This window comes from Notamacropus eugenii, chromosome 2, assembly GCF_028372415.1.
Source record: "Notamacropus eugenii isolate mMacEug1 chromosome 2, mMacEug1.pri_v2, whole genome shotgun sequence".
NCBI classification, from domain to species: Eukaryota; Metazoa; Chordata; class Mammalia; order Diprotodontia; family Macropodidae; genus Notamacropus; species Notamacropus eugenii.
The window spans coordinates 526288837-526307720 of NC_092873.1; the positions used below are offsets into that span (position 1 = coordinate 526288837).

At 39.2% G+C, this 18884-nt stretch overlaps 1 pseudogene; it reads left to right on the forward strand.

Annotated features, from left to right (window-relative positions):
• The first annotated feature begins 15184 nt into the window (after positions 1 to 15184).
• LOC140523248 (adenosine 5'-monophosphoramidase HINT3 pseudogene) lies at positions 15185 to 16652 on the forward strand (annotated as a pseudogene).
• Positions 16653 to 18884: the final 2232 nt, after the last annotated feature.

Here is an 18884-nt window from a genome sequence, read left to right on the forward strand (position 1 = left end):
CCCATAAGTCTACATATAGCCAGCCCTAATCTCTCCCTGAACTACACTGCTTGCCTTCAATGTCTTGCTGCTCATATGCACCTGGATGTCCCACTATCAACTTAGAAACATTTACACAATTGTCCATGAAATAGCAAGCACGGCATACTAGATCATTGTAAGTAGCTAGCCTTAGCATAGTATCAACTATGTTACATGCTTTACAAATATCTTACTTGATCCTCACAATAACACTGGGGGAATTGGGGAGTAAAAGGTAACAGACCTGACTATTATTTTCACCATCTGATGTTTGAAGAAACTAAGGCAAATAGAGATTTTTTTTTTTTTTTAGTGACTTGCCTAAGGTCACACAGATGAAGACTGAGGTGGAATTTGAACTCAAGTCTTCCTGTCTGGAGGCTCAGTGCTCTATCCACAGAACTACAGTGGGGTTCTTATGCTAAAAAGGAAATGGTGGTTATTGTCCTTTGTTTGAAATAAGACTAATGGAAAGAACAGAGATTCAGAAGGGCAGACTTTATTCAAAAGGAGTAGGAGAAGTAAATGGAGGGGGGAAAGCATAGCTCTAGATGACAAGATGTTATTGAGAGATTTGGGAACCAAAGGACAGAAGCATGTGCAGAACATTCGGGTAAATGTCAATGGAGGCAGAAGCAAAAATCACATTATCTTGGGAATATATTCTTGTTTGCACGTTGTCCCAACTTTATTGGGAATTGTGAGTTCCTTGGGGGGCAGCGACTGCCTTTCTTTCTGCTTGAATTTGTTTCTCTAGTGCTTAGCACAGAGCCTAGCACATGACAGGGGTCAAATGCATGCTTGTTGACTGACTGACTAAATATACTATTGACCACCTGGACAGAAAGAGCAATTTGATAAGTTCAGGGAGCACCAAAAGCCTTACTTAGAGGCATATTAATTTATCATGGAATTTCATTATCTGAATTTCTATCAGAGCTTTCCCTTGGCCTCAGTCAGAATAGGTAATAATCAATTTATGTCTGTGTCCATCAAAAGGAAGAGGAACCAATAAGAAGAGTGTCTATTTTAGATCTGATTCTTACAAATAAAAAAGCAATAGTTGCTAGGACTGGATATGATGGGAACTGCGAAGGGAAATAACAATTCCATCTTAGAATTTGATATAGTAAAGGAGAGGACAACCAGACAAAATCAGAGATGCACCTTTAATTGAGGGAGACTAAATCTCAAAAATTTCAGAGGAAGGAGAGATGAGATCCCATGGTCAAAAATTCTAGAGAGGAAGTTGGGTTAAGAAGGGACAGAAAGTTTTTGGGTATAGAATTCTGAAGAAACAGTAAGAAACAATCCTCATGAAAATGGAAAAAAGGAAACATTTTCTAAAGAGACTGATATGCATGCATAGGAAACATTGCATCCAGAAAGAAGCAGAGACACATGGATATAGAAAGGTAGCTAGTCACCTGGGAAAGGAAGTAGCTTTAAGGATTTCAAACCCTGGCAACAGAGAAAAGAGCTGAACTATGGAAAGGAGCAGACCTGGTAATGTAGCTAAATAATCCCATTGCTCTCATGAGGAACAGCAGTTAGACCCTTCAAACAGAGAGGACATCTAGGCTGGGCAGTAACAAAAACTGAATTACTTTTGTCACAGGTGTAGACAATATGTGGGTCTCATTAGCATTGTACTCCAAGTTGGAGCCCACTCTTCATGATAAATGTGCATTTGTGGGAGTATACCTCAGGTTTATGGGGGAAAATATTTTATATCTTCTGTTTTTAGTATGCCATGTTAGCAAATGTTAAGAACTAAATATTGTCTACTGATTGTTAGTGATGAACACACATGGAGGCTTGTGAACCACATGTCATGAGTGCAGAACTACAAGGTTGCCTTCAGTCACCATCCCCTTAGGATTTAACTCATAGGTGCGTGTGCAAGTTAGGAGAACCAAGAGACAAAAATCAAACCTCAAGCTTTTATCTCTCTAGGAGAAAACCACATGTTGTTGTGGTGTTCATCCTTTGTTACTGAAGACCATGCCATCAGAGAAATGATGACATGACTTGCATGACATTGACTTTGTTTTGAGTGAGGAAGGGCTGTGCAGGTCAGCAGCCTCACTTCTTCTCCAGAGCCATCTGAATACAGTGACCTGATATTCCTCAGGATGACTGGAGATGACCCAGGATGCACTGGGAGACCTTGGCCCCTTTAGACCAAGGTCTATGCACATAATCACTTAGGGTGAGATAACTTTCATTGAATAGACCTCTTTAAGAAGTAGTCAGGGTGTGGCCCCTTTAATGAGGCAATGAAAAGAAAGATATCAGGCTGGGAGGGAAGCAGCAACAGTTACTATTGATAATCACTCTGAAGCCAGGAGGGTCCAGAAGAGAGCCTTTAGACAGGGCAGGGGTCCCATGGTGTCTGAGCTTCAGAGTGGGAGTATATACAAATTAGGCAAAAAGTAAACAAAAAAATAATTTGAGGGAGGTGAGGATAACAGCACATGGGAAGATGAGGTTGGGGATCTGGTAAGTGGTGGTACCTGAACTTACTTGAAGTAAGGGAACAATTGTGCAAGGTAAAAGTGAGGAAGGAATGCATTCTATTAATGGAGGGCAGTCTGTACAAAGGATGGAAACCAGAGATGGAATGTTTTGCATGGGGAATAGTGAGTAAACCAGTTTAGAATATAGTATATCCTAGGGGAGTTAGACGGAAAGAAAACTTGGAACCAGATTATAAGAATCTTTAAATACTGAAAAAAGGAGTCTGCATATTATTCTTGAACCAAAAGGGGGTCACTAAGACATACTGATCAAGGGAGTGACATGGTTGGTCCTATGCTTTAGGAATATCAATTTACAGAGTTTGGACTGCAGAGGAGGGGGAAACTAGAGGCATGGAGGCCAATTAGGAGGCTATTGCAATAGTTTAGGTTAGAGGCATTGAGGACCTGAAATGGGCTAGTTAGGAACAGCTAAAGTGGATTGAATTGAAGGTGTTTGTTTAACCTGTAGGAGTGGTCTCAAAGAAGACATGAAAGCTCCCTTCAAGACAGGTTTTTCACAGAGACAACAGCTTAGACTCACACTGCTTCATCCAGAGGGCTGAATTAAAGAGGCAATGTGGGATAGAGGAGAGAGTGTTGACCTCACAGTTAGGAAGCCTCATGTGTAAATCCCATTTCTGACACTTACCTGCTGTGTGATCTTGAGTAAGTCATTTTCTTAGCATCTTAGCATCAGTTTCTTTCCTTGTAAAATGACTAAATGGCCTCTGCATATTTTCTGATTTTTGTTTGTTTATTGCTTAGTAGAGACGGAGTCAGCTGATCACTGCATCTGTGAAATAACCTTTCATGTGCCTAAAGTTTATGAATTGTCCCTTGGTCTCAGCTGCCTTATCAATCACATTGTCTAACATAGTTCATTTGGTGACTTTCTCAATTCTCTTTGCTCCTCCTTCTAAATTGTGTAGCCTAGAATGGACCCCAGCATTTGACTAAGAACAGGACTAGATCTGGCTGACGTAAGAGTTTACGGCAGACATAGGGCTACCAATTTGTGAGTATATAGGGCTTTATGGCTGTTTGGATTCATGAATGTGATCTTCATGACAGGCCCATGAAGCAGGAAATGCAAGTATTATTGGCCTACCTGCCTTCAAGAGGCAGAACTAAAAGCAAAAGATACAGGAATCAAAAACCCAGATTTAGGCATGATGTAAGGAAACCTTTTTGTAGCAATTGGAACTGTTGGAAAATAGGTTGACTGGAGGGATGGAAGGTTACCCTCAATGGATGCCTTCCAACAAAAGCTAGGTGGATACTTTTTAGATACTTTACCATGTATTACACTGGGGATTCAGCTCTTAGAATCCAAATGTGATGGTTTCACTATAATTGATGAAAAGAACTGATGAAAAAAATCTACTTTTTGAGATGATATGGCTTAATTGGTTCTCAGGCCATTTATTTCCATAAAAACAAGCTTTTTGCTAACTCATGTTTCCCTTTCCTTCCTCCTGCTGATCTATGAGGCAAAACTGTTCATTACCTTCCACCATTTTCCTTTGCAAGGTTTTGCATTCGAATTTAGCCTCTACATACTGGCTTGCTTGGCTGCTGTGGTTCTACACTTTGCAAGCAGATTAAACATGTTTGGGTTAAGGTACTTTCTGGACTCATTTGACCTCCTCAATGTGGCAAATATTTGTCATTTAAAATTCCGTAGAAACTGGTGATATTCTTTGTTGAGGTTGTTTCCTTTGTCCCTTCCCATTTTTTTAAGTGTTGGTAGCTTGCTTGAATAGCTCAGCTTTGAACTGTTCTAATGGTACAACACATTTTCTTATCATTAGCCTTCCTTCTATTTTGGGGTTAATTCTGATATTTACCAGACAAGTTAATAACCTGACTGCATACAGACAGCTGATTTGAAATATCAATAACCAACCACTTTTTAGATGCCTGTTAATACATTTAGTCAATTTCATTTTTCTTTAAAAAAAGTTGAATTTCATCAGAAAACACTCTAGTAACTTGTCAGAAAAAAAGGGAAATGAGACCTGTTAGGCATGATTTATTTTGGGGGAATTTATGCTGGGTTAGAATTGTAAGTCAACTGTCTGCATTAAACTGAGCATCACAAATGCTTTGGCTATAGAATTAGAAAATGGATTATGTTTTCATACAAATGAGAGACAGGAACTTCAAGGATTCTGTAGGTAGGTTATTGATATCCCTATTGTTTTGATAGGAAGGGAATCTATATTTTCTAGAGGAGTTAATTTCCATGTTTGTATGATTTCACTGGGGATAATTTGAGTAAGGCAAGGCAATGGGTTATTGATGTGAACTTGGATAGTTTCAGAAACAGGTGATAAGGAAGATAACGACAGTTCTTTCACAGCTGTTTCTCACTGCTAGATACCAGAATCTATGAGCTCAAATATCTCATTCTATCTCCTTCCCACAGTCAATCTCTAATGTATTAATGCTCTATCAGTAATGGAAGAACAAGCCAGACTCATTTCATGCCAAATTGCGTCCAGTAGTGAAGGTGACAAGTCATCCTAACACATACCCAGGGTGGTTGTATCATCACCAAGGGAAAGAGAAATGAATCGGAATTAGTAGATTTCACATAAGGCACCAATAGGGACGAACTGGTGTGAGACATAAATTAATTTATTGTGTAACAGGAATAATGTTTCCTGAGGGGAGCTGTCACCAGGAAACTGATAAGGCAGAGTGAAGACTCAAGAAATCAGCTGGGACTTTGTTTTCCTGGTTTCTGGAGGAATACCAAACCCCTCTTTCTAACCAAGGTTTCCTGGCTCGATCACAAAGGAGCTGATGGCTTTTCTCCTTTTGCCCCATCTGGTCTTAGAATTCTCATTTCTCTTCTTCCTCGTATCCAGATTCTCTTCTCTGAAAGTCACTCCGTTTTACATTGCATCTGTTCTGGTCAACGATCTGGCATTAGGACAAGCTAGAAAATTCCTTATCTGGTATCCTGTTTAGAGGTCATGGGATGATAGCTTCAAGGATGAGAGAGACCTCAGGGTCATCCATTATAATAGGTAACATTATGTATCACTATGTGCCAGGCACTGTGTTAAATGCTTTACAAATATTATCTCATTTGATCCTTATGACAACCCTGAGAGGTAGATGCTATTATTACCCTCATTTTACAGATGAGAAAACCAAGGCAAACAAAAGTTAAGTGTTTTGCTGAGGACCACCCAGCTAGTAAGTGTTTAAGTCTGGATTTGAATTTAGGCCTGGCACTCTATTCACTGCACCACTTGGATGCCCCAATCCTCACATTTGAAAGATGAGAGATATAAAATGATTTATTTATTCAACAAATATCTATTAATCTTTTGTACATTCAAGTTATCATCCTAGGTGCTGGGGATGCAAAGACAAAATAATAAATAAACTTTAGCTTTTATAATAAGTAACATAACAGAGAAGAAATTCCCTCTTCTTGGACTCCAAATCTAGTGCTTCATCGGGGATACCACAATGTTTTCATCCCAGGTTGCCTTCATTATCTTTTGTAAAGTATGTTAATATAATTTAATATCTTGCCACATCAATCTTTTTATTCTTAAGATCCAGAAGTAAGCCCAAGGTAGGTGCTAGGGACATAACTGAATTAATTTTAGGTTCCACCCAGCACATGGTTATTGACTGATTCTAGGTCCCTGCTATGAAATACAAGACATAAGAAAATCTAAATATATTGTCATTTGTAAGGTGCAATTCTTTCCCTGAAACAAAGAAGCCAAAAACATTTGCCAATTTGTTAAAAGGGGAAAACAGTTCCCTGTCTTCCATCATGTCTCATTGGCACAAAGGACTGTGATTGGTGCAAAAGATGAGGTGAAACATTAGCAGAAGAGAGTAGAGAGGCTGGGCAGGATTGAACTTTGAAGTCAATGAGCCACAGAGAGGCTCAGACATGAAGGACATCCCTCTTCCTTGTCATCAATGACTTGGGGAGGGGAAGAGAGAGGCAAGGGATCCCACACAAAGGAATGGATCACAGTGGCATGATATCCCTAGGACCACTGATTTCCACAGAAACAGTCACACTTCTAGCACCTTTTACCTTCCTTGGCATATACCTCTTTCCCTTGGTCACCGTCTATAGCAAGAGGAGCATGAACAAGCCTTGTTGAACACTATCCCAGTGTCTATTTTTTGTTCTATCTGGAGCCAGCTGAGTAGGAAGAACAACCATTCAGATCACACATTCCTAGACAAAGGAACAACTTTTTACTCATTTCCAAGTAGGAACTAATTGGGGATGGAATATATTATCAACTAAAATAATAATAGCTCACATTTATAAGAGGTATAGTAAAGAGAGTAGTGAATCTGGAATCAGGATTTAGGTTCAAACCTTCATTCTTAATACTTCTATGTCCTTAGGCAAGTCACTTCACCTTAACCTACAGAGGGCAGAACCTCAGTGAACCTCAGTTTCCTCATACATCTAAAGACACTATTGGACTAGATGGCTTCAGAGAACCCTATGAACTCTAGACCAACTATACTATGATTTATATAGTTCTAGAGTAGACAAAATGCTTTCCTCACAGCTACCAGTGAATTACTATTGCCTTGATTTTCCCCATGAAGAAGCTGAGAGAAATCAAGCTATTTGCCTAAGATCACTCAGCTAGCAAATATTAGGAACAGGATTCCAGACCCTAGATTCATGAATGCAAATCCAACTCTCTTTCCACTGTACAAAGCTAATTTCCAATCTCCCACTAATATGTATTAATAGGTTTAACTAAGAGAGATAAATTAGCTAAAACAATCAATGTTGAGTCTTGATAGAAATATAGAATCCTAATTAGTGAACTGACCATTCAGCTTTTCCCTGCCACAGATATAAAAACAAACAAAAAAACCCTTTCCTTGGATGTAGAAAGGGTTTTTTTTAATATCTTATTTTCCTTTTATGCCTTCAAAAAATTCAGCAAACATTCAAAACTATATTTGCCAAAGATACACATTATTTAGACACAATAGACATTTCTCAATAAGCACCACCTCTACTCACAAAGAGTACTCTCTAAAAATAGTCAAACAGAATCATCTAACAGAGATTGCAACTGTTGTAGTTCATGGTCACTTTTCATTCTTGTATTCATATATTGGTAACAAAATAAAAAGGAAAATAAATTTTAACTTTAATGCAACTTTGTTGCATTTTGGTGTTATCATTCTTTTTGTTGTTGTAATCATTGTTACATTGTTACATTGGGTCCTGGTTTCTTCACTCATAAATCAATGAACATTTTTAAGTGCTTCCATGTATCTCAACTCAACAGAAGACAACACCCCTCCCAGGTTAAACTCATTATTACTAATCTCACCAGGCTTCTAACTCAAGCTTTGATTGATACCATCTCCTTCTGCCTCCTCTCCTCTCTGATTGGAGAGTTAGAGGGCAGAGTTCCATTCAGCTTCCAATGCCTTCCTTTAGAGAGGGTACTCCACTCTGTACCTGCTCCTCCACCTGGTTTCAGCTCCATGGAACAAGTTGCCTCTCTAACCAGGTACCCTTTGGTTTCTTCCAAACCTGCTTTCCTACCTCTTTTTGCACATTATCTCTAGTCCCCCTCCCCCATCAGATTGTAAGCTCCTTAAGGGCAGGGATTGTCTTTTTAAATTTATTTCTTTAAATATTTAATTATAATTTTATTAATTATATCTCCAGTGCTTAGCACTGTGTCTGTCACCTAGTATATGGGAGGGAGGCAGATAGATGGTGTAGTGGAGCGAATACTGGATTTGGAGTCAGGAAGATCTGTCTTAGACACTTTCTAACTCTGTGACTCTGGGCAATTCACTTAACCCTGTTTGCCTCAGTTCCCTCCTCTGTAAAATAAGCTGAAGAAAGCAAATGGCAAACCACTTCAGTGTCTCTGCCAAGAAAACCCCAACTGGGGTCACAGAGAGTCAGACACAGCTGAAATAACCAAACACACACAAATGTATATTGGATTGAATGAGAAGGTATTTCAGGAGGCAATAGGATGCAAAGATTCTCCTTCCTTCTCTTCCTTTCTCCTCCTCCTCCCCCCTTAGACAGAAGGACAGAGGAAATATCTGAGTTACGGCAACATAGGCCAGGTGACTAGTCACTAGGTTTTCTCTAGTCATGACTAACTGAAATTCATGATATTAACATACAATAAAATTTATAATTTTTTCCATTAAAATAAAATTCTTTATTAAAATAGCAGCATGCATAGCATAATGCTAAAAATAATGACTTTATAGAGTTCCTCTGACTTTATAATGTGGTTGAGCCAGTAAGACATGTCCAAGAAAGGACATCTTAGAGATTTGGGCTCCTTCTTCTGCTCCTCAGCAGAGGAGATCTAACCCACAGACCTCTAAGGTAGTGAGTGGCAATCAAAGACATGTACTTGCAAAACATCCACACTATCTCTGGGATGTGTTATATGTGTTTTTGTCTCTAGACGTTTCCTTTCAATCTGGGCAACCAGAGCATCCTCACTTAGGAGTTCTAAAAGTCCTGGATACATGGTATAAGTATGTCTATTTTCTGTCAGATTGCTTTCTAGTTTTCCCAACAATTTTTACCAAATAATGAATTCTTATCCCAAAATCTCAGAACTTTACACTTGTCAAACACAAGGTTACTGTATTTATTTGCTGCTATAAATTGAATTTCTACTGTCTTCCATTGATCTCCCTTTCTGTTTCTCAGTACCAGAGAGTATTGATACTTACTGGCTTATAATATAATTTAGGATCTGGTACCACTTAACTGCCTTTCTTTTCATTTTTATTAGTTTCTTTAATATTCTTGACTTTTTGTTCTCCCAAATTAACTTTGTTATTTTTTTTCTGATTTAGTAAAATAATTTGTTTTAATGTAATTGTGATGATATTGAATATATAAATTAGTTTAGGCAAAATTGTCCTTTTTATCATATTGGCCCTGCCTATCCAAAGACAATTAACACTCCTCCACTTACTTAAATCTGATTTTATTTGTATGAAAAGTTTTTTTAATACTTTTGTTTATATAGTTCCGGGATTTGTTTTGACAGGTGCACTTCCAGGTATTTTATGCTATCTAGAGTTATTTTAAATGGGATATCTTTTACTTTCTCTTCTTGCAGGATTTCATTTGTGATATATAGGTATGCTGATGATATGTGAGGATTTACTTCATATCTTGTTACCTTGTTAAAATTAATTTTTTGACTAACTTAAGTTAGTCTGACATTTTAGCTGTCTTTGGGATTTTCCAGGTCTATCATATCAACAGCAAAATCTCTGAAAAGTTTCCTCTACTTATTTTCTACAACTACTGGAGGATCATGAAGTGAGGATGAGAAGATGCCCATTCTAAAAGAAGAGCTCTTTATAACTACATCCTATAGATTTAGGAGTCTATGCTTTAGTCTGACTTCTCTAGTCTTGGCAGGAAGTAAAAGAGAATTATAAAACTTAATTATTACCCTCAGGGAGCTTACATTCTGCTCTATAACAGGACACTAGTGAAGTTTGGTGAAACTTTTTTTGGAGATCTTTGTGGTAATGATCTTCCATGGTTTGCATGTGGCCACTGAGGAGGCAGAGGGATGGACCTTAGAGGTAGCCCAACAGCAAAGACAAAATCCTCCTCATCAGCTGTGATCTGAGCAGTGAACAAATGCAGCATATTAACAGTGCAATTCAATGATATGATGTATGCCATTGTAGAGTAATTTTGAATTTGCACATTTGCAGACTAGCCCACACCCCCAGAGGTTGGATAATAGCCCTTTGACTCTACAGCATTAGGTAGTTGCCTCCAGTAAATAATGCTGTCTTGAGCAACAACAACCAACTGAGTTGGTTTTCCCCAGGTGTAATTCAGCTTTGGAACATTAGCATATAATGAAGTCAATATTTTTTACAAAACAGAATTATTTATTAAGATGGAAGCATGAATTATTAACAAATCAGTCATTTAAGCAGCTGGGTGGCACAGTTGATAGAACACTGGTCCTAGAGCCAGGAAGACCTAAGTTAAAATCTGGCCTCAGATACATACTAGCCATGTGACCCTGGGCAAGTCTTAACACTGTTTGTCTCATTTGTAAAAATGAGCTACAGAAAAAAATGGCAAACCACTCCAGGATTTCTGCCAAGAAAAGCCTATTTGTGGTCATGAAGAATCAGACACAACTGAAAAATGATGCAACCACCAACAACACAAACTTTACCTTGAGTTATTGAACTGGATGGTCTCAAAGGTCTTTCCAACTCCAATAATTTTGTGGGTCTCATTCCTTTGTGCAAATGTCCTACCACTCTACAAAAGCTCTATCGAATGCTCACGTAACCAGTGGCCAGTACAGTGTTTTGTGTGTTACAGATGTTCTTATGCCTGTTGATAGTGACCAGAAGGAAAGAAATTGAGGATAAAAGTTTGGAGCAAATCTTAACAACTTAATTTCCTCAACTGTAATATGGAGGTTGAAATAGATGATTTCTATGAACCGTTCCAACTCCAAATCTTAGAGCCCTAAATTATAGCCTATATTGGTAGAGCGCTGAACAGCTAGCCAAAGGTTTTCCGTGTTGTCTCATATGTCATCTCATATATCCTCTAAGCAACCCTGAGGAGGAAATAGCAGAAACAGTATAATCCGCATTTTATAGATGAGGAAACTGAGACCCAGAAAGGCTAAGTGATGGGTTTATTTGTGGTCACGCAGCTGGGAAGTAGTGGGATTGAGCTTAAACTTCAGTCCTTCCTGAATCCAAGACCCCAATTCTTTCTGTTTCTTTCCATCTTGTTTTCTCCTTGTCTCTATCTTGTCTGTCTGTATCTGTCTGTCCTTGTTTCTGCCTCTCTGAACCCCTTTCTGTATCTCTCTGTCCCTCTCTCTTTTTTTCCTTTGTGTTTTTTCCCTCTCTTCTCAGGGCCATTTTACATATGGGTAGCATTGAAAGATCTCTCAGACGCAAGCCTTATTATGTCAAGGGCCTAGTCCTGGAACAGCTCAGAGAGACAAAAACCCAAAGAGACAGATGTAGAAAGAATACAGGACAGGAAGCAGTGGTGAGTGGCGGCTTCAGAAAGGATGGGGAACTGGCTTCCTCTCCCTTCTTTTTTCTCATTAAAGCCATATGTTTCACTTCAACAGCAGAGGGAAGGCAGAGCAAGCTGGATGACTTCAGCTGCTGCTGGAGAGGGTTGCCTATCAGGGGCGGAGATGAAGCCCCTTGCCTATGTTTCATCTCTCCAAACCATAATGCCAGCTGCATTTCATCCTAGGAAACTAAATGTCAGCTGGGTGGCAGTTTCTTTTCCTGGCACTGTGCAAACCATGGCACTTGCTCCTGAAAGGGGTCCTGGTAAGAATAAAGAGCTCAGTAGGGCCTGGAAGGAGAAGTGTGTCTTTCAATTAGTTTTATGGATGAAGTTTCTCACAGGGTTCAAAAAATAATATAAAGGGGTGTGTGTGTGTGTGTGTGTGTGTGTGTGTGTATGTGTGTGTGTGTGTGTGTGTATCTGTATGTGTGTGTTTATATGTCTATGTTTCTATATGAGTGTCCTAAGATCAAATGATTCTTCACTTACTGTTGGTTGAAGTTACTTGTCATTCCTTTTTTGACTCATCATTGATCTCCTTGGTATAGGAAACTCCTAGATTTGCAAATTCCTTCTATCACTGAAGATCAGCACCTTTTCTGCCACTAACACTTGGCATAGCACACAGCATCTGACACAGTGCCTGGCACACAGTAGACTTCTGATACATGTTTATGAATTCACTGACAGACATAGTCTTAGAGAGCTATCTCAAGAACTGAAAGGTAAGAAAACTCGTCCAAGGTCACACAGAGTGTCATAATTACTTTGGACTATATGAGCGATCTTGGATGTTATAAAGGGCTTTGGAAGAACACTTCCCTGATTCTGGGGAAGGCTGGGTCGGCCTTCTGTATATACCTAGTAAAGAGTGATTCCTTGACCCACTGACCTTTAATTACTTATCAAGGGTAATTAGGATCATAGGGTCATAAGATGTAGAGCTGGGATTATAATTCTGGTCACAGGTTTAGAGCTGGATAAGGGCTTGGAGGAAAGCTAGTCCAATCCCCTCATTTTACTTATGGGAAAAATGAGACCAGGAAAGGTTAAGTGACTGACTCATAGTCACAATTATTGAGTAGCAGAGAGAGGATTTGAACCCAGGTCCTCCCTCTGACTCTACCTTGCTCCCATGCTTTTTACCATGATGTTTTCAGCCATATTGATAAATGTTTTCAATGAGGATGAACATGAAGTCAAGGTCAGCTACTGCACTGATGGTAAACTTTTCAATTTGAAAAGGCTACAAGCCAAGACCAAAATGGAGGGTATATTGGTGCATGATTTTATGTTTGCAGATGATTGTGCATTCAATGCCACCTCTGAAACTGAGATGCAGCAAAGTATGGATCAATTCTCTGCTGCTTGTGTTAATTTTGGTGTAACAACACCAAGAAAACACAGGTGCTCTGTCAGCCACCACAACACCACCCACATGTCGAACCATCAGTTACAGCAAATGGAGAAGTTTTGAATGCTGTAGAGAAGTTCACTTACTTTGGTAGTGCACTTTCCAGGGATGTACATGTTGATAATGAGACTGACACATGCATTGCCAGAGCTAGCTCAGAATTTGGGAGGCTCTGAAAGAAAGTATGGGAGACAAGTATTAGGCTGACTGACAAACTGAAGGTCTACACAGGCATTGTACTGACATCATTGTTGTATGTCTGTGAAACCTGGACAGTATACTAGCATCATACCAGGAAACTAAATCACTTCCATTTAAATTGTCTTAGGAAAATTCTGAAGATTGCCTGGCTGGATAAGGTACAAGATACTGAAGTCCTTATTTGGGTCCTTATTTGAACTAAACTGCCAAGCATTCAAACTGCTTCAGAGAGTGCAACTACGATGGGCTGGTGACATTGTCCAAATATGAAACATATGCTTGCCAAAAAGACTTTTATGGAGAATTCACACAGGGCAAGTGCTCACACAGTGTTCAGAAGAAGAGATACAGGGGCACTCTCAAGGTCTCTCTTAAGAACTTTGGAATTGATTGTGTGACAGGGGAAACACTGGCACAGGACTGCTCAGCATGGTGTGCCCATATCAGAGAAGGTGCTGTACTCTGTGAGCAAAACAGCATTGAGGAAATGCAGAATGCACAAATTTAGAGTATTCACCCCAAATTTTCACACAGACTATTTGTGTCCAACCTGTGGCAGAGCATTCCGAGCTCATATTGGTCTGATCAACCACAGTTACACATTGAAACTTGACTCTAGTACAATGTTATTTTGGTCCTGTTCAAGAACCAAGGACAACAACCAACCAGTACATTCAGGGATTCCTTCATTGTGCCATGCTTCATATACATACTATGCCCTCTTCAGTGGGAAGTAAACTACTTACGGAAAGGATAGTTTTTTTTTTGTGTCTCCAATACCAAGAATAATACCTTGCACATAGTAGGTTGTTCATGTACTTGTTGAATTGCATCTAGTCCAATTCATTGCTGACCAAGCACTTCCTCTACAAGTGGTCATCCAACCTGAGCTTGATGATGACCAGTGAGAGAGAACCCACTTTTCCCTAGTCAACCCACTTTATTGTTAGAAAAGAAGTTTTTCCATTGTGTCAATCCATAGCCTCTATCTGCAGATTCCACTTATTGCTCCCAGTTCTAGCGCAATCTCAAGCATCAGAGAAAAAGTCTAGTCCCTCTTGTATATGTTGCCCCTTTAAATAATTAAAGAAAGATCACCCCCCTCCCCATAAATCTTCTCTTTTCCAGAACAAGAATCCACAGACTTGCATAGGTAGAAGATTAATGACTCTTAAAAGTCCTGAGGCTTGGATCAATCAATCAACCACAGTCAGTCAAAAGGAATTTTTCAAGCCCCAACTAGAAATTGGGCATATTACTAGCTGATTGGAGGAATTAGAAGAGACTCTAAGTTGACTTGTAAAACAACTCATCCTGGGGTTGTCGATGTAGGCAGGCGGAGGGTGGGAAAGCTCCCCCAAGTCTTCATGGTAGCTGGTCATTTGATGTGGCTAACTTGAGACCTTGAGACTAGTTACCTCAGGGGATTAACAACTAGATAAAGAGTATGTTTGGATTGGAACCTAGATTCTTTCATTCATCCATTCCCTCTTCTCCTTTCTTTGATTTTTAGCTCTTTTTTCTAAGGTTTGACTTCAGTTTCTTTTCCTTAGATGCTACGTAATTCTTTTTTAAAAGGTTTTCCCTCTGACTTAGGTCCATTGATAGACATAAAAAGAAGAGTCAGAGAGATGTCAGATGCTCTCTGGTCCAGCTGCCTCATTTGAAAGATGAAGAAATGGACATCTAGGAAAGCAAAGGTCCTTGTCTGAGATCACACAGGAAATAAGAATAAGAGGAAGGATTTGAACCAATCACCAACCTCCAGAGCCAGAGTTCTTTCTACCCTACTATACTGAGGGTGAAAGGATTGGGTCCCTCCCCAGAGCTTGGCAAGGACTGGTGGCAAAAGTAGAGAAAGAAAAGATTTGTTGCATAGGATGAGTTGCTGGGAATGACAGCAGGAAAGAGATATACCGAGAAATGAAGGTAATGTTAAAAAAATAAAACTTTAAATGTATTTCATCATTCAGTCATTTTCAATCATGTCCAACTCCCTGACCCCATTTGAAATTTTCTTCACAAAGATACTGGAGAGGTTTAACACATCCTTCTCCAACAAGTTTTACAGATGAAGAAACAATTAAGTGACTTGTTCAGGATCACACAGCTACAAAGTGTCAGAAGCCAAATTTGAACTCAGGAAGAGGAGACTTCTTGACTCTAAGCCTTGCACTCTATGCACTATGGCACCACCCAGCTGCCTGTATTTTATACATATTTAAATATATTAATATATTTTAAAAAATCCATTTACTTTATGCGTAAATTTTATTGGGAACTCAAGAATAAAATAATTCAATATGCAAAAATGATTATGAATGAAAATATAAAGTTCTGTTATAATTTGTCTTTTTTCCTACTGCATACAGCATGTTGAAAATGAACAGTCAAAAGTGGTTATTACCCTAATATGTTAGGTGGGGCAGGACTAGTAGAGATTGAATCAGGAAGAAAACTTGGAAGTTGTATTAACTTCATTGTATTACTTAGAGATCCCATTCCCTTCCAGTGGGGAACATTTCTTTACAATAACAGTATTCTCTTTCCAAGCTTGCTGTTGCTAGTGAAATGGGGCCTGGCTATTGAGGACCCAGTCCTTGGAGATATGCACAAGGTGTTGTAAGCCCATGGGGATTGTGGGTGTGTCTACTTCTGGAGGTTTTCCTGAGCCTCCTTCTAGAAGAAGTACATGAGGATGTGTGTTACAATAGCTGTGTGCTGGCCAACTTCAGAGCAAAGCTGGGCAGCCCTGGGCCACAGGCATGGCCAAGGATCAGGGGTCCCCCAGCAGTGATCTGCCATCTTCTCCACCCACTGAGAGGCAGCCCAACATGGAGGAAGGTACGGCTGCCTGTTTGTCCAACAGAGACTATGGCCCCAGGTATTTGTTCTGTTGGATTGCTCCCCTAGATTGGGAAGAGTCCAGTACCTAGCTGTTGCCCTACAAGCCTGAAGACCTCATTTGCTTCCAAGATATCAAACCTGGGGCTCCATATCATTATGCTGTGGTGCCAAAGAAGCACACTGAAAACTGCAAAACCCTAAAGAAAGAAGATTTCTACTTAGTGGAGAAAATGGGTAGTATTGGAGAAAGTGTTCTTCAGCAGAAAAATGTCACTGACCTGAATGATGGAGAATGGATTTCCATTGGCCTCTATTCTTCTCCACAGCCTACTTGCACTTTCATGTCCTGGCACCAGTCAGCCAACTGGGCTTCTCATCTAGCCTGGTTTATAGACTCAGTTCATACTGGTTTGTCACAGCTGATCAGCTAAGTGAATGACGATAGGCTGGGAGTGCTATGAGTCGAAGATCTATCTTGATAATGGATCACAGTAAATTAAGAAGTTGTGTGCTTTGGAATGTCTTTGCCACTGTACAGCTTTAATGTGTTTGGTGAGAGGCCATAGGGAGCAGTGCAGAATCTTCTGTTCTCGAAAGATATGAAAACCTACGTATGAATCTTAATGACTCAGGTCATCATGGATCACAGAAGGATGTACTTAATGACTTTGGGAAACATCACAGGTAAAGATCACATTAAAACAGGTTCCCTTATACACAGATGTATGTGTAGACACACAAGTTATTTTCATTTCTGAAAGGATGACTTCTAATATTGCTTTTTAATATGTTGTTAAAAAAGGTCACACTATGAAGAAATTCTGCTCGTCCTTTTTTTAACCAACTTTTGTTATTTATTATTTATAACAATCACTTTCTGTAACAGTAGTACCTGCTTTGTATGAAAGGACAGAGAAGGAAAGGAGACAAGTTATCTGTTTTCTAGTTAAGCAGTAACTATTTCTCATTCCCCTCTACCTCATCCCCCACTTGTGTGTGTGTGTGTGTGTGTGTGTGTATGTTTGTCCTTTGTTGCCAAAGAAGACCATTCCATATGAGAAATAATGACATGACTAGCACCTGACTTTGTTTTGAGTGAGGGAGAGCTGTGCAGGTCACCAGCTTCACTTCTCCTCCTGAGCCATCTGAATCCAGTGACCAGATATTCATCAGGATGACTGGAGATGACCCAGGATGAGGCAACTGGGGTTAAGTGACTTGCCCAAGGTCATACATCTGGAGAGTATCAAGTGTATGAGGTGAGATTTGAACTCAGGTCCTCCTGACTCCTGCACTGGTGCTCTATCCACTGTACCACCTAGCCACCCCTCATCCCTCACTTGAGTATTATCTTAATGCATTGACAAAAATACCACCTAAGGAATCCAGTAACTTGAATTAGAAAGGTTTACCTGTGTGGCAACACTTATCTTTCCACTTGATCAGAGTGTTTCCCACTTTTTAAAGTTCAGCTTTTTTCTAGGTAGTTCATTCATTTTCAGCTTCTTTAAAGGCTGTGACCACAATTTTTAGCAATGTAGTCATTAAGTTTTTTAAAATTGTATAATAGAGCTCATTATAATGGATGAAATTTTTGCCTATAATGACATGAGTTGGAGAAAAAATCCTTATAATATAGAAATAGATGATAAAATTGACAAGAACTCTTTTTAATGACACATTTTTCTTCTACCTGAAGGAAGTTGAATCAAAAAAGAATAAATTTGTTCTTCCTATGTTGATTCATCCAACTGACCCTATCAACCCCCTCATCTCCCCCATCTATGTTTAGGGTTTGTAAAAATTGTAAAATAAAACAGGGGATGTTGTTTGATGCATATAAAATTAATGACATGCAAAGTGGTATAATGGATGGAGGACTGATCTCAGGAATAACAACACTTGCCTATTAAAATATGCTAACTGTGTTACCATGGGCAAGTCACCTAAACTCTCATGATCTCATACGAGATCCCAGTGCAACTCTAAGATGAAATTTTAGAGATGTGTTTGTAACTGCATTGGTAGAGAGTTTCTCACCCCAGCAGTTTGCTCCACTGATGAAATCACAGAGCTGGACAAAAACAAATAAAATTCCTATTCCTGATAGTTCATTTCATTGGGTATGTTGCTGAAATGCTGAAATGAAGGAAGTGCTATTGTCTTGGTGCAAGTCCACGTACGTATATCTCTTTCTAGTTTATATTCAAAATGGTGAATAAGAGTGAGTAGTAATGTATTGTTTCCAGAGGATTAGAGTATTATATGATGAATACAAATGCATGTGTAAGAACGAGGGCCTCTGTGTTGGAATGAAATGGTGTTTAGCCTTAGCTATTGATGTTTGTTACAAAAGAAACATTAATGGAATATTGATACCAAACAAATCTGACAGTTAATGAATATTGCTTAGTGAAGAATTTCGTTTGAGTACTATTTTTCCATTATTACTATTATTATTAGTTCAAGAGTGAAATGAACTTCAAGATTTAATTTTAATTGCTGGATTTTGGGGACATGAGAGTAGACTCATAGATTGTACACCATAAACTTAAAGAATGTTTGATTTTTTTTTCTCTTCCTGTTCAGCCACCAAAGTAGCTCTTTTTTTAAATTTAGATTTATTTATTTGAGTTTTCAACATTTATTTCCACAAAATATTGAGTTCCAAATTTTCTCCCCATTTCTCCCCTCTCTCACCCCAAAATGCCGAGCATTCTAATTGCCCCTATCACTAATCTGCCCTCTCTTCTATCATCCCTCCCTTCCCTTGTCC